At 43.2% G+C, this 16280-nt stretch overlaps 1 protein-coding gene across 4 annotated transcripts in view; it reads right to left on the bottom strand.

The window, feature by feature from the left end:
• The window catches only part of SNX24 (sorting nexin 24), a 139875-nt gene that overhangs the window by 109316 nt on the left and 14279 nt on the right, over nt 1-16280 (bottom strand). The window lies entirely within an intron of this gene.

Genomic DNA, 16280 nt, shown 5'->3' with positions numbered 1-16280 from the left:
TCTCTCTTACCTGCAACCATATTCCTGATACTTCTGAGACCAACCACTTGCTCTGAACCTTCTCCCTGTCCTCAAGCACACACTACACCTAATTCCATTTGCCCTTATTTTTCCCAAACCCAGCCTCCTCCTAACCTCTATCCTTATTCCAAATCCCCTGATTCCTTAACTTCCTACTCATCCATGCAAGTCCAGGCCCAAAGGAAAGGAGGGGATGCTTGGTACAGGGTTAAGTTTGTGAGCTGAGGATAGGCCGGCTCCAGGCTCTCCCTCCTGCCCCGAATTCCGAGAAATGACATTAGAGATATATTTGAAAATAACAAATCTGTGTCCACGTTAGAATGGGTGCTATCAGTAAACCAAAAACTGTTACAGATAATAAGGCATTCTAAAGGAGTGAAGGAGAAAAGCACAACAGTCAGCGTATGCACATAAGAGGATGTACAAAAGGTGGAGACGCTGCAGGGGATGCCAAGCCCAGAGGGGCAGGACCCTGGCCCAGGAGGGGCCTGGGGCATTGGACGCTTTGGGCCAGACTGTGAGCAACAGGTGTCTGCTCTAGATGGAACAGAGGCGGGGACACAAGCAGGAGAGAAGCAACATACCGTGTTTTCCTGAAAAGAAGCCCCAGTTAAGATGTCAGCCAGACGGACGCATTTAGTACGTCATGACGATGTTCCAGAAGAAGATGACATGACTGTATTTGAATAAATGCAGATTGTTGCACATGGAAAAATAAGACATCCCCTAAAAATATGCCCTCATGCATCTTTTGGAGCAAAAATTAATGTAAGACTGGTCTTATTTTCGGGAAAATGTGGTATAAGACCCAGTCTTATATTCGGGGAAACACGGACTGGTTACTCACACAGCCCCATCCAGCCCTATAAATCCAGCCTCTTTTCCTCCGTTCATCCTTACAGAGGAAGGGAACTTGTCCCCCTATTCAAGGCGAGCCTTTCACTTGTACTTTTAAAAAAGTGAACTGTTGGCCCCATTTACTTCTAAACTGTTTATACCCATCTCATTGCAAATACATATGTCCTTTTCCACAAACATGTCTCTGAAATGGACAGTGGATTTTCCAGAATATATGTGCCAACCTGGTACAATTATCAGAGGTAGAAGTGTTGGTACACTTTCTGAAATGGATGCATTTTTCTAAGAAGCTGGGTATAAGTCTTTCGCTATCCCCTTCAGAGAGGCTACATACTCATACCTTCCAGGAGAACACAGACTCTTCAGCAGAAAGGTGATCTTCACTCTTGGTAACCACACAGCTTCCTGACGACTTGATACCTGTTATTCAATCTTCCATCCCCACTTCTCTGGTCAGAACCTTTCTCTTAATCTTCACCTCACACACTTTATATTCTCTATTATTAACATTGAAAGTGAGTCAACTTAGGTTGCGGCTGTACTATTGAGTACAGAGTTTATTAAGAGAAATTAATTGTGTGACATATTTTGTCAGATAAAGAAATAACTGAAGCTAATTCAATACAGCAAAAAGTAGAGAAGATCCAGAATTCATGTCAAAACAACATATTCCTATAGGAATCCAGGGAAAAATTCGAAAAAATGTTTCACATACGAGACTTCCAAATTCTAATTTCATAAGTTAAATTGGATGTTTACATATTCAGTTGAATAAATCAAATAGTATTCATTAATACTGACACTAAATCTCCTTCCTCTATAGACCAATGAGATTACCATAGAAAATATATATCAATCCATCCAAGCAAAGTTCTAAAGTAAGAATCAATGATGTGACAATCTCGAGTAATGTATTTCTGACAGTTCTGAAAGCTTACTGGACACATAACACTTTAATGTAATGCACTAACATTAACAGAAGTTCATAGAGTCATGGCAGAAACTAACCATCACTAAAGCCACCAATTAATCAAGTCAGTTCAAAATATGACAAAATATTACCAAAGAGAATTCAGCCATATATCAAAAAGATCACGCACCGTGATCAAGTGTGATTTATTCCTGGGAGGCAAAGTTGGTTCATTATCCGCAAATCATTTAATGTGATACACCACATAAACAAAATGCAGGGCAAAATTTGAAAAGAAAAAAATGTAATGGAAATATTTAGAAAGATAGGCCATTGTGCATTTCAAGACACAGCAAGAGATTTAACTAGACACTAACCATATGTAAGAAATACTGAAAGACATTATTGTATTAATGTTAACAAAAAAGGAAAACCTTAAATATATAGAAATACAACAGAGAACAGTTTCCGCTTTGGCAGGAAGGTCATTCCAAGTTGTGATCTGAAGTAAATGATTGGCAGGTTTACTTGGGACTCACAGATTTACAAAGCTGGAGACCTCTGTGGAAACATACACAGACGTACAAGATGTCACACGCAATTTCAAGATTGGGAACCTGTGTTAAAAGACCGTCACCTCCTTCCTACTTTTTGCAACACTAATGAGCTAGTCAGCTGACACTGAACAAACCTCCTCTTGGTCTCCATCTTCCCTGCTCTGTACTCCATTCTCCTTTGTCTGTTCCCCTCCCCCGATACGCTCCATCCCGTCCTGCACCCCATCCCTCTGTCTCTCTGCCCAGCTTTCCCCAATTCCTCACCCACTCCCATTTCTCCCCATATACCCTCCATCCCCATTTCCTTAACTGATCCAGATACGGAAATAAATGGCATATTTGGGTGATTTAATTAACTACCGTTTTATGTTCTTGTTCACAATGTTAAAAGTCAGTGAGCTGAAATTTTCACATTTGTAGACAGAAATTGAGAGAATAATTGTGAGGCGGGGAACAGAGAGAGAGGAAGGGAGGGAGGGAATCATACTGTTTCCCAAGGTGGGAGGAAAATTGTTGTTTTACACCGGGCTGTTCATTTTTGTCTCCGTATTTTTCCCACAGGTCCATACTAGGAAAAAGTGCCTGCATCCCACCTACGACAATCAGGAGGTTTCGGGGACACAGCCCTGAGCACCCACAGCAGGACCAGAACACAGGGCGTAGGGACGAGGGCAGGAGCTTCTTCCATGGTGGGTAGGGCCAGGAGGCCAGGAGCCAAGGGCAGGGCTCTGGAACCAGACTCTGGTCAACACTGAGGTGGTACTCAGCCCAGTTGCTAGGAGTCAGAGGGGACACTTTCTAGACTTCTCTAGGGGACCAGTATTGCCCAGAGCTCCACCACAGCTATGGGACAGAGGTTAATACAACAGGTGATTATGTGGGGAGAGACAGTAACTGCTGCCATAGTCAGCTACAGTTCAGCTCTAAATTTCACAACCCCTATATTGTGGGAATTATTTGCAGTGCATTATTTCACAATGAGACAAATTTTAAGGCTCTTGAGTAAAAGTCCATGAAAGCACCACGATACAGCTTTCATTTATTGTATGCTTTCTCTATGTAGGCACTGTATCTATAGATAGAGATATAGGTAGAGATATTTATGTCTCTATGTGTTCATAATTTTATTTATTCCTCAAAAGAACCATATGATGTAGTTATATAATCCCCACTCTATAGATGAGGAACCTGAAGTTTAGCACACTGAACGAATTGCCTGAAGTCAAACACACTAAGCCAGAAAGATGGATTCAAACACAGATCTCTCGGACTCTTGCTCTCACCCTGAGGTTCTCGGCTTCTTACACTTTAATGCATGTGGGTATCCCTGGGGATCCTGTGAGGACGCAGACTCTGAGTTCTGTAGGTCTAGGGTGGGGCCTGAGAATCTGCATTTCTCACAAGTTCCCACCAACGCTACTGATCCATGGGCCACATTTTGAGTAGCAAGGGGCTAAGTAAACTATTACATTCGACTGATTCCAAACTTAACAGCTGTGATTTCTAAAAGCTGAGACTGCGACCAGCAATACATTTCTAAAGAGATAACTACGTTAAAGATAAGTAGTTACCTTATGTAAACAAGCAATATGTTTTACTGCTATTAAACGGTGCAGAGAATTTTTTTCCCTTAATTCAGAAAACACCACCCTATAAGCTAAAACCAATTTTTAATGAAATAAAATGAATCTCTAGTTTTTCTGCAGACACTTCTGTTGTCTTCAGCCAGAGTAGTCTCTCCCATGTCCTGTGCCCAAACCAGATGCATCCTGTGTTTCTACAAGGAAACCATCAGAATCTATTAAAATTACTGTACACTGATAGCAGCAGGGACATGACAAATCGCAGGCCAAGAGTCAGATACCGCAGAATGTGTTTCAGGGCTTTGGGGGCAGGCCCATTTGCAACCAAATGATATTGTGTGAGGCTGGCATGCTCAGTGCATGACAAACTGATGCAATTTCAGCGCTGTCTGCGGACCAGGGGAGATTTCTCTGATGCTGGTTGTGGTTAGTTTACAGAATTGTGCAGAGTTCCCAGATTTGAATCACTTGGGGCTTCAAAGGGCTCTACTTGACAAGCTACAAATAATTACACTCTACTCTTTCCATTGTACTCTATTATTTTGCCCCCCTTATCTCCAGGATTTGAGCTTTTGTGAACAAGCAAGGTCGGCTTCTATTTTGACCACAACACAACAAAACATTGTTCTTTTCTGATATGATAAATAAAACAAGGCCCTGCAGACTAAACATTTTTATCAGGCCCATTTTCCAACTTCAGGCTCAGTCAGAAGGGTTGAGCTGGACATAAGCAGGTTCCTGCATCCTTACGTAGGGGAGTGCTCCAGCTATCTGGTTATTGTAAAAGCTCATTTGATAAATGGGACATTGACTGACAGACAAAGGGCACATGCGCAGTGGCTGGTACAAGCTTTCTACTTCCCCTGCTCCCCACCCTCAGCTCCATCCTGACAGCCTCTGTATTGAGGTATTCATAACGAAAAAAAGTTTTCCCAACGTGGGATGCAATTAGAACCAAAATGCCTTATGCCAGTGGCACGCCTCTCAGAAACACCAAAGTCTTCAAATTCAAGTTTGCACTTCCATTTTTTGGAAAGATTTTAAAAGAGTTCACTTACCCTACGGTGGCTCCTAAGAATAATATATTCATATATGTTAATTTAGTAAAAGTGAAACTTTATGTTTTCATATTTTTCCAAAGAAAAACACAAGATTGAAGGAGGCCGTTTTTTTGTTTAAATTCCAACTTCAAATAGCATTTCATAAAGTCCTAGTCCCTAGAGAAGGTTTTTTTTTTGTGCTTTTGTTAAAATCTACGATGATTAACATGAACTCAGAGTAACCTGAAACATCTTTTAAAATTTATTTGTTACGTCTTAACTGTGGGTCAGCGCTCCACATTTAATTTTTGGAACAACCCTGTGACATACTGTAGAATTTCATATAATGAAATTTGTTATTCTGATCCCCATTAGAGATCAGAAAACTGAGGCACAGAGAGTAAAGTGACTTGCTCAGTGACTCATAGCTAATAAGTGGTAAAGCAAGAAACTGAGCCCCAAGAGTGACTTGAGGCCCCCTGAATAACTGCTTCCAACTCCACCCACTTAAGGCTGGGTCCACCCCAAGCACAACACACCTCTTCTGAGCCAAACGCAAGATGGAGGGTACACGGTGACAGTACAAATAATAGTCAGACTAACTTCTCAACAGTGGCTGAAGAAGCTAAAACTCGGGATTTCAGCTCCCCAAAGTGGATACCCTCATTCCTGCATCACTGCAAGTTTTGCTGTAAACTGGACCCCTCCTTTTCTCTCGTCTGCCTCATCCAATATGGCAGCACTTGCCACATGCTGCTATTGGGCATTTAAATGTGGCCAGTCCAAGTGCAGAAGTCCTGTAAGTGTGAAAACACATCAGATTTCAAAGAATTACTACAAAATATAATATTTTAAAAAATCTCAATTTTTATATTGATGACACATTGAAATCATATTTTGGGCTTATTGGGCTAAATAAAATATAACTCATTATCTGTTTGTTTCTTTTGAATTTTTTTTAATATGGCTACTAGAGAATTTAAAATCCTTATGTTGGGGACGGTCGGTGTTTAGAGTGCGGTGCTCATAAGACGAAGGTCGCCGGTTTGATTCCCACATGGGCCAGAGAGCTGCACCCTCCACAACTAAATTGAAAACCATGACCTGACTTGGAGCCGAGCTGCACCCCCACAACTACACTGAAAAACGACTTGACATGGAACTGATGGGTCCTGGAAAAACACACTGTTCCCCAATATTCCCCAATAAAACAAAAAACAAAACAAAACAAAGAAAAAAACCACTTTAAATCCCTATGTGGCTCGCATCATATTTCTATGGGACACTGCTGCTCGAAACTCATCCCTTAATCCCAAACTTTATATGGCTGAATCATCAGCACAAGTCTGTAAGCTGACAGGAAAAGCAACTCCAAGAGCAACCCTTAGTCTCCCAGGAAGCTGCATTCCCACCTGTGTTCTGATTTAGAAAAAGCTTTCACCTGACCCTGCTTTCCCTTCTTGCTGGAATCATCTCTCCCTCCTTTCATAGTCAAAGCATCCGGCAGGGTCCACAACCATTTCTCCCCACTTTCTATCCAACTTCCTTAATTCACTGCAATCTGACTTTCATCCCCTTCACCCCGCTTCCTCCACCCCATCCTGACAAAACCACTTCTTGAGGTTCCACAGCATCTCCACAGGCCCTTTCTCCACCTGGTTTTCCTGACACCGATGGGTCCCCTAACCACACACTGGGGCTCTCCTACCCACACGCTTCAACTGAACTGAACACGAACCAGGCACTTGGCAAGGGAGTGAAGAAACCTATTCATTGAGTTCTGTGAACGGCAAAGGAAGTGGTACCACCATCCCCACCCCATTCTCCCACCCCTGGTCCCAAGAAGGATGTCCTCTCATTATCTAGGAATCCTTTCAAAGCTCAAGGCAGATGTGGCTCACTGGAGCTGTGCCATTCATGGATCCTCCCTGGTTAGCCATCATTCTGTTGTCTGGCCCCCTTTTTCCCCGCCTTTCCTTTGCAAGAAAAGCCAGAATCAGGCTGAGTCTCAAGCCATCACCTGAACAGAATGGCCATCCAGCCAGTGAGGCAGCCGCCTTTCAGACTATGGCCTGAGGTTCTCCATGGGAGAGTGTCACTCGTTGGCTTGTGGACTTGAAGATGAGGCAGCAGGAAGAAAACTCTTGGGCAAAAGTGACAATCTCACCTTTGGCTATTAGAAGGAAGTGAAACTCGGCTTGTTCGGGAAGGGAAACACAAGCTAGCGAACTCTGGGTAGGGGTGGCCGGATAGACTTCCTACAGCCTGCATAACTTCAGACTCAGAGGAATGAGAACCCCAAACCTCCAGCAACTGAGGGAGCAGTTCAGGCATGTAGGGCAGGGAGTAAGTGCCAAGTGGGATAAGAAAAAGAGGTAAGTAGAGATGAAATTTTAGTTTTTATTCATCCTTTTCTTTTAGCTGCCAATTCCGGACAGTTTCTAAAGCCCCCCAACTTTCTGTTGAGACTCTCCCATGTCCATTCTATGCTTCTGTGCCACTCCCGAGCTTCATCCTCGTCATCTCTGCAGACCCCTAGCCCAGCCTGGGTCACAGCAAGTCCCACAGTCGCCTCCAATCAACCCCCTTTGGAAACCTTCTGCACACCACGTTAAGTTTAATCAACATGATTTCCCCATTTTCATGTCACTTTGCTGTTCAGAAACATGTTATGCCACTCTGTTGGTTTCTGCACAAAGTTAGGACATTTCAGAGCTTCCAATCCCACCCTTACCGGATGCCAGTGATGGGCATTTTCTCCTCTGCTCCCCTCCCCCCAAAGCAACTCAGACATTCCCCCTACTGCTCCCCACTCCTGGTCAAAAGTGGAATGGCCTTTGACATCTTCAACGCGGTCACTGTTCATCCTCCAGGAGCAAACAGAACAAAGGCATTCATTCCTCCACAGGGACCTCTGCAATTTGGCCCTGCCCCTTGTATCCAAAAATACTTCCATTCTCCACCCTCCATTTCACATGGGGCACTGCTCGCATCCCCCGTCATTTAATGTTCATTTATAGCTCTCTATCTTGGGGGAGTGGGTTCCTCCACAAAGACCCTATCGTTTTCATCTGCTTACCTGAATCCTGCCTAGGCTTCAAAATGCACCTTGAGCACAATTTCTTGCAGGAACTCTTCCAGGTACTTCCCTCCTCACTCATCTCATTCTCCAAATCTCCATTCAGTACAATGTTCTTTTTTGCTATGGATTACCATAAAGCATTCATTATTCCTTCGTGGGTACTGTTGGTTGGTGTAGAGCTAAAGTACAAACTCCTTGAGGACTCGAATCCTGCCTTCGAGCTGTCATTTGCCTGAAGCTGGCACCAAGCACGCATTCAAAGACTTGATTTATTTACTACGTTACATGAGTTATGCTACTTTATAATAGATAAATGCTCCGCTTCCTTTGCATGCTAGACGAAGAGCAAAGCGGTTAAATGGCACCGATCTTTAATAATCTCTATCCATCTTTTATGGAACGATCCCTTAAAATTAACTATCATACAATGTTACAAATATATGAATTAAGTGAGCCATTCAAAATATGTTGAGGGGCTTTCAAAAACTACTATGTCTTCATTTTTATAAACCAATGAAATGGCCGATGAAAATGAATATATCCCTAACATAAAGTAAACATTTCTTAAAAAAAACAAAAACCCTTCAAATCTAAAAAAATTGTGAACTAAATACACACTTTCAAAATGACAGCACTATCGCCACCTTAAGAACCTAGTGCCTACCTATATTCATTTAAGAATGGTCTGTATATCACATGATGGAAATCAGTGGAACTGTTTATAAAGACTTAAATACAAAATAGTCCACAAGAAATTCTGGAGGAAAATTCAGTTCCTTAGAACTCCATTATACAATGCGTAGGCCTAGGGCAGCCAAAGCAGCAAAAACTGAACAAATCAAACAAAAGGACTATTTAAGTCCACCTTTCACATAATCTCACGTCAAACACACACACACACACACACACACACACACACACACACACACTCACACAGAGTTTTAAATCATTTTTAACCCTTATTACTTAATAAGTCAGTTCTTGGCCTTCTGGTTCCACATACATTTCTTTATGGAGACAGTGTTTCCTATATTTTGACTCATCACATTTACTTGACATTTAAGCTTACAATGAGTTTCTGTTTTAAGTTCCTCCCCAGTATGAATAACAATACTGGAAAACTCTCTTCGGTTGCGCAAATTAAGCCCCAGTGAATTGGGTACATGTTCCAAACATGACCTCCAAATCCCCTGCGTTTCCAGGAACATCCCATCATGCACCAGAATGCCCGTCCCCATCCCAGACCACTGAGGCAGAAGCAAGGCCTTGGGACCCAAACGGCTGAAGTGGGATCCTGGTCCCTGCAGCTCCTGGCACTTTGGTCCAGATAAGGACAACAGTGCCATCAGAAAGGCCTCTCACAGCACCGGCATCACAGCAGGCTTCATCACAATCTCCAGAGCACCCTCCTTCCTCCTGTGCAGTGAATCAGAGAGTTCGGGCCCCTGGACGGGTGGCACTGAGCAAGAGAGCGGGGCCGCCCAGCCAGAGGCAGCGATGACACAAGCAGAGGCAAAACGAGTGCTTCTTGTGCCCAGCTTGCAATAAAGAGAACCTGCTCGTCTCCTCCTGCGTTTTAGATCCAGGATTGCAACAGCCAATTGTTTTTAGTACATTCCTCGCACTGTACTAGAGGAGGTGCTTTTCATTTAGTATCTCAATTACGTTTTTGTCCTCACAGCTCTTGGTGCTAGCATTCTTCCCCCCATCTTACAAAGGAGGAGACTGAGGCCTGAGGAGGCATGCCCAGGTGAGAATCCAGGTCTGGCTGACCTTCAAGCCCAGACACCTCCTGCACTCCCCCTAGACTGCATAAGCTTCAAGCAGATGATGGCCAAGTATTAAAGGAAGACTTCTCTAGAAGCGCATATCTGCCTGCGCTATCCATAAGACTTATGTACTTTTTCCCCATAAAAATTAAGTCTTAATATGCGAGCTCTCTGGAGTGCTGGGTCATCTTTCTTCACGGCACTGTATTTTTCACTTACTAAAACTATATCACGAATCAATCGGTTTTGATAGAGTGTGTCTACTGGACACAAGAAACAATTCTATATAGTTTGTGGATAAAATAAACACAAGTCAAACTAATTCAACTTCATGAACCTCACGTCCCTCTGCCATGCTGGGATTTCTATCAAATGTTTACTTGAAAGGCATGATTTCTGTTGTTTCTGTTTTGTGTTGGTGGTAAAGCGAAGGAACTACGTAGAGAGCATCAACTGTCCTCAAATCAGAAATCCTACACAAGCCTCACTCAGAGAACTCTCTCTATAAATCCAATATAAAGCTTTAACGTTTTAGAAACAAAGGCCAACACTAACTACTATAGAACCCACTGTATTACACCAATTATTTCTTTTGATTAAAACCCCGATTGTCTGTGAAGCAGTTACTCGTATCCCCATTAAGGATCCAGGACTCAGAGTGTTTACATCACTGGCCCATTACACACATAGTGAGGTAGTGACCAGGCGTCACCACCTCCAAAGTCCACTCTCTAACTGCATTGCTACTTCTCTTATAGAATGTCCTCCCCAAGGAGCCAAGTTTACAAGAGAAACACAATCTGATTCATCAGTGGCTCTGACACTGCATGGTCCAGTATCCGAACCAGTAAAACGTGCTGCCACTGGCCAGCACCCAAGGGACGCGTGTTGATTTTCCTCTGTACTTGACCTCACCTATTGAACGCCCCCGGCCCCCACCCCCAGCCCCGCCCCGCCACCGGTTCCCCAACGTGTTAGGCAAGAAGGAGACCTGCGGAGAAACCCTTCTCCCGGCTGCCTTCCTGTCTCTCACGTTAGTTTTTTGGCTGTATTCTTTATACCTGGCTTTCAGGGGACAGACTGGACCAAAGCTGTGAAGGCAGAGAGGCCTAATGATAACAGCCGTACTGTGTTTCCCCCAAAATAAGGCCGGGTCTTATATTAAGGTTTGCTCCAAAAGATGCACGAGGGCTTATGTTCAGGGGTGTCATCCTGAAAAATCAGGCTAGGTCTTATTTTCCCGTCAGGTCTTATTTTCGGGGAAACACGGTACCCACGGAGCTAACTAAACTGAGGCAAACATCTTGCCAGGCACCTCATACACATTATATCATTTTATCTCGGGAATGATCTTATGGGTTAGGGACTATTGTCAACCCATGTTAAAGATAATGAGACTGAAGTTAACAGTTTAGTCTTATTTAAGCTTGTTAACAGAACGGTATTTATACGTTCAGTTCTCCATGGAGTGATAGAGGATTCGTTGACTTAACTACAGCTCTTGCGTACGCTGTGTTCACAAATAGAAAGAACCACTTTGAGAGGGAAATCTGGAACGTCTCAAGGGTCTGGAAAAGAAAACTGCTTAAAGTGATAGCAACCCCAAGGACCCAGGCAGTGCCTGGTACACTGCAGGCCTGCGAGAGCTACTGGTTGAATAAATGAATGTAAGTAAATAGTGCAGCTGACAAAGTTGTCCCTCCCACCCCACATGTCTGTGCCTTTCCCCCAGCCCTCAACCACTGCCCCTCTTACAGCTCCTGCCTGGCACCTCTGCCTGGCTCTCCCAGCCAGCCCCCCTTCAGGTTCTACAGGGCACCCAGTATGCGAACGGGCTCACAGCACATCACATAAACTCTGACCTAAACTTCCACTTAAACAGACGGTCAGCCTCTCCAGCCAGGCATTCAGAATCCTCTGGGTCACAGAAAGATGAACTCCCCAGAACTTTCTAGGCCCAGAACTCACCTAAGGAGCACACGTGACTGCAATAACAGCTTCAAAAACAACACTCTGGGTTAAAATGACATTCGTTAAAGCTGGCCTCATCTGAACCTGCTAAACCTGAACCCTGACATGCCAGGGGTCAAAGTTCTACTTCTGCTCGGAGGAAGCACACAGTAAAAAACGGGTCTGAATGGGAACTGGCCCCACCCCCCCTGCCAGGCTAGAGCTATATACTAAGACACTTACAAATTTAGCTTTGTCTGGCCTCTTCTCAAAAGACCTTCTCTTATCTGGTGAAAGCAGGAAACCAAGGTTTTACCTGAGAACACTGTGAGGAGCCTATAAAGTAAAAAAAAAAAAAAGCACCTGGAATTTCATCTAAGCACTCTGATCAATAAAGAGTAGTCGTCAACAATTGGTTGTTTAACCACATAATCAACATTCTTCATTTGTTCTCACAGGAGGTGATTAAGACCCTTTCGATGTCATTCTCTAATTGGAAAACATTGCAAGGATCTTTTGACATTGCTTTCTAAAAAGAATCCATTGAAAGTAGTAAATTAAACACAGAATTATTCAAAGGTGAGGGGAAAAAAAGAGAAAAATTCATGCTAGATGAAAGGAAGGTAAAATATATGACATACTAACTCCTACTGGCAAAAATGTAATTAGGAGTATTAGAAATAACAGCAGCTGCCTTACATGGTGAGTTCTTGCTATGTGCTCAGTACTTAAATTGGATCCTTGTGAAAAAACTGACATAGGCATTCTAGAGAAATGAGGTTCAGGGAAACGGATGACCTGCGCAATCTCCCAAAGCGAGAATGTGGAACCATGTCTGTCTCGCTCCAAAGCTTAGAAATGACCCTTCTTAGAAGTTCCTCAAACTGGGTGATGTCAGACAAGCTTTCCAGAAGTTCATTTGTTTACGGATCCAAAGACTCCAGAGTGGTTTCTATGCTCAGTCCTGGATGTACTTTTGCTGCATCAGAATGTGCACCAATCCTTTAACGCTTTGTTTTATCCCCTCTACAGGGCATCCTTTTCAAAACAGGGTAAGCCAACGTTCCACAGTTTGCAGGCTCAGCTAAAAATCAAAATCACCGGGAGAGCTTTTCAACCATACTAAAGCCTGGGCCCCAATTATGCGAGCATCTCTGGGGATAGAGAGAGCTTGAAAATCTGTACCTTTAATCACTCCCCAGAACCACTGATGTGTGGGGGCAAGTCACTCGCTTTAATGAACTCCACAAGCACCGTGCGGGCTTCTTTAGTTCAGTTCTTAATTTTGACTGCTTACTAGAATCACCCAGGGACTCTGTAAAACTTCTGATGCTCAATCCATACCCCAGAACCATCAGGTTTTCTGAGGGTGGGATCCGGGCATTGGCAGTTTCGAGAACTCCAGGTAATTCCCATGTGCAGCCATGGCCGAGCACCAGAGCTTTAGCAGCCGGTTAGTTACCTGCACTAGAAGCCCAAGCCCTTGTCTGCACAGTGTTCCAATGGGCCGTTCGCCAACAGCACCATCATATCAACAACTGGTTTTTTTCTCAAACTCTGCGTCTTCTCCCTTGGCATCAGGCACCCGAAGTTGATGCTGACACCCCACAGACCTTCCACTTGTCAGTCACTTCTTAAGTGCACGCCCACTGACTGCATGACCTTCACTCTGTCCTTCAGAATCGTTCCCACTATTGAATGATTCATCTCATATGCACATATTTGTCATTCTCTCACCACTTTCCATTTTTATTATCTTCACTTCCTCTTCTCCCTTATGAGCATTTCGACACTGCCACTTCTTTTGCCCTCATGGACAATACGGGGTCCATGCTATTTTAGGAATATGAAACCTAGGCACGAAGCTCCAGGCTAAGGAAGCACGGCGTGGCTGAAACTAAACTGACATCTAGGAATGATACCTTTGACTAGACGCAGGTAGAGTTGAGGAGCTTTTTTGCTCTGAAAGGTAGCTCTGTTTACATCAAAATGGTTCACATGGAAAGTTGTAAAGTAGAGGAGCTTTGAGCTGCCTTTTCATTACATGCAGCTCAGCAGGTTATCCTGAATGCCCAGAGCTCACTTTTTGATGGACAACAAAGAGCTTCATGGTTGAGAAGAATAAGAAAACCTTTGTACCTTTCAGTTCTAAACTTTTGAGTTACGTAAAGCTTCGTACATGGGGCATAAATGAGAAAAATGCTACATGGAAAGCAAAATGCTTTTTATCCAAAAATTGTAATGTGTAAAAGCAGCAGCATTCATTGTGAAGATGTGCTTTCAAAGGGCCAATCAGGTGTTGATTAAAGTGTCCCTAAAACCTATACTACTCTGGACTACTAGTGAATGGCTGACAAATTGAATCCACGTCTTCACCTGCAAAGCGTCCTCCTTCCACATCCACACATCAACATCCACGAAAAAGTTCACAGCACTAAGAAAATGCATTTGCTCGATAAAGCACTTCCTGTACTGGGTAAGACTTTGTTCATTATTTTGCCTTTCTCAATGCTATCTTAGATTATTTCTGCAAAACTATCAATGGAAAACCCACAGACAATGAACTCAGAGTCCGTAATGAAAAAAGCAGATCTGATTTCCATACAAATTATAAAACAAAATGCAGCAGTAATTTACTCCAATAATTTTTACGGGAACAATCAAGAGTATTGACTTTTAAAATAAGGTCTCCACTCATGTCCTAAATGCATTTCAATCTTCTTCCTAATAACTGGTTCTTGAGAAGGAACTCTAGGATAATATTTAAAAGTTAATTAAAAACAGTGTAAGCATTCATGTCAGTCAAACATGACCTCTGCTCTACAGTGCATTTAAATGCATGTCACCTTGACCTGTAACACAGCAATGGAAAAAATTTTGGTCAATATAAATCAAATGTACACTAATTTATTCAGCAGGTTTCCTGGTATCTGAATCAACATTAGAAATCTAACCAGTATTTGTTATTCTGTTATTGACAAAAGGAAGCATATTTAAATGATAACAAGTACTCATGGGTGTCATTTGGAAGTTAAATTGTTCCCCAAGGACAGTCTCTGTAAACGTCTACATTTAAAGGTCATTTACCACCAAATTATGAACAACTGTTGCATTTATTAGCACAGGCTCAATAGTTTGGAAGCTGCAGCCATCAATTTTTACTGACAATGAGATCTAATTGTTCACTAATAATAAACAAGGAAAACAGATCTTTTCTATAAACTTTTATTCCCTGTGCTATGACCACTTTTTAAAAACAGAGACACACATTTTCCATAGGTGTGCATCAGAAGAAAAAAACCTTCCAACTGCAGGAAGGACTAAACACAGTTTTAAATATTCATGAGATAGTAAAATATAATGGCTTGTTTTCACAAGTTATGTTCATCTGAACTAAAACAAAAGGGAGAAAAACACTAAAATACTTATTTACGAATGAAGTATATATTTCACTTTTAGAAGGAAGTATGATTGTTCATTTTACCACAGGGGTACCCAGATATTTGGTCAAACATTCTTTCTATGGGAGTATTTTTGGAGGAAATTAATATTTAAACTTGCAGACTGAGTCAAGCCGACTGCCCTCCAAAACGTGGTGGGCCTCTTGATTTTGGAGGCAACATATCCTACGTGTGTTACTCCAGCCTGTTCACCGAGTGACCTGAAAAGCTGCTAGTTTTGAGTTGAGCCCATAACAAGACAAGGCTCTGCAACAGGCCCAGGCTGATGTACAAGCTGCTCTGCCACTTGGTCCAGCAGATCCAGTCAGTGGTGCTTGAAGTGGCAGTGCCAGAGAGGGATGCTGTTTGGGGCCCTTGGCAGAACCCCTGCAGGTGAACCACAGTATCAGCCCTTAGGATTTTGGAACAAAACCCTGTCATCCCCTGTGAATAACTGCTCTCCTTTTAAGAAACAGCTCTTGGCCTTACCAGAAATGGAAAACTTAACCATGGGCCAAGTTACCACGAAATCTGAGCTGTCCACCATGAAGTGGGTGTTATTTGACTCACCGAGCTATAAAGTTGGGTGTGCACAGTATCACTCCATCATCAAGGGAAAGTGGTACATACAAGGTCGGGCCCAAGCAGGCCCTAAAGGCACACGTAAGTGAAGGAAGAGGCCCAAATGCCCAGGGTTCCCACTCCTGTTGCACTACCTTCTCTCTCCTGGCCTGCCTACGCCTCATGGGGAGTTCCTTTCAATCAGTTGACAGAAAAAGAAAAGACTTGGGCCCTGATTACAGATGATTCTGCACCATATGCAGGCACCACCGAAAAGTGAAAAGCGGCAGCACTACAGCCCCTTTCTGGGACCTAAGTGAAGGGCAGTAGTGAAGGGAAATCCTCCCAGTGCACAGAACGCTGGGCGGTGCACCTGCTCGTTCACCGTGTTTGGAAGGAAGAATGGGCAGATGTGCTCTTGTACACCGACTCCTGGGCTGTGAGCAAAGGTTTGGCTGGATGGTTGGGGAATGGGAAAGAACACAATTGGAAACTGGTGACAAAGAAAT

Source organism: Rhinolophus ferrumequinum, chromosome 7 (genome assembly GCF_004115265.2).
Source record: "Rhinolophus ferrumequinum isolate MPI-CBG mRhiFer1 chromosome 7, mRhiFer1_v1.p, whole genome shotgun sequence".
Classification (NCBI taxonomy): Eukaryota; Metazoa; Chordata; class Mammalia; order Chiroptera; family Rhinolophidae; genus Rhinolophus; species Rhinolophus ferrumequinum.
This window is presented reverse-complemented; position numbering and strand designations above follow the sequence as displayed.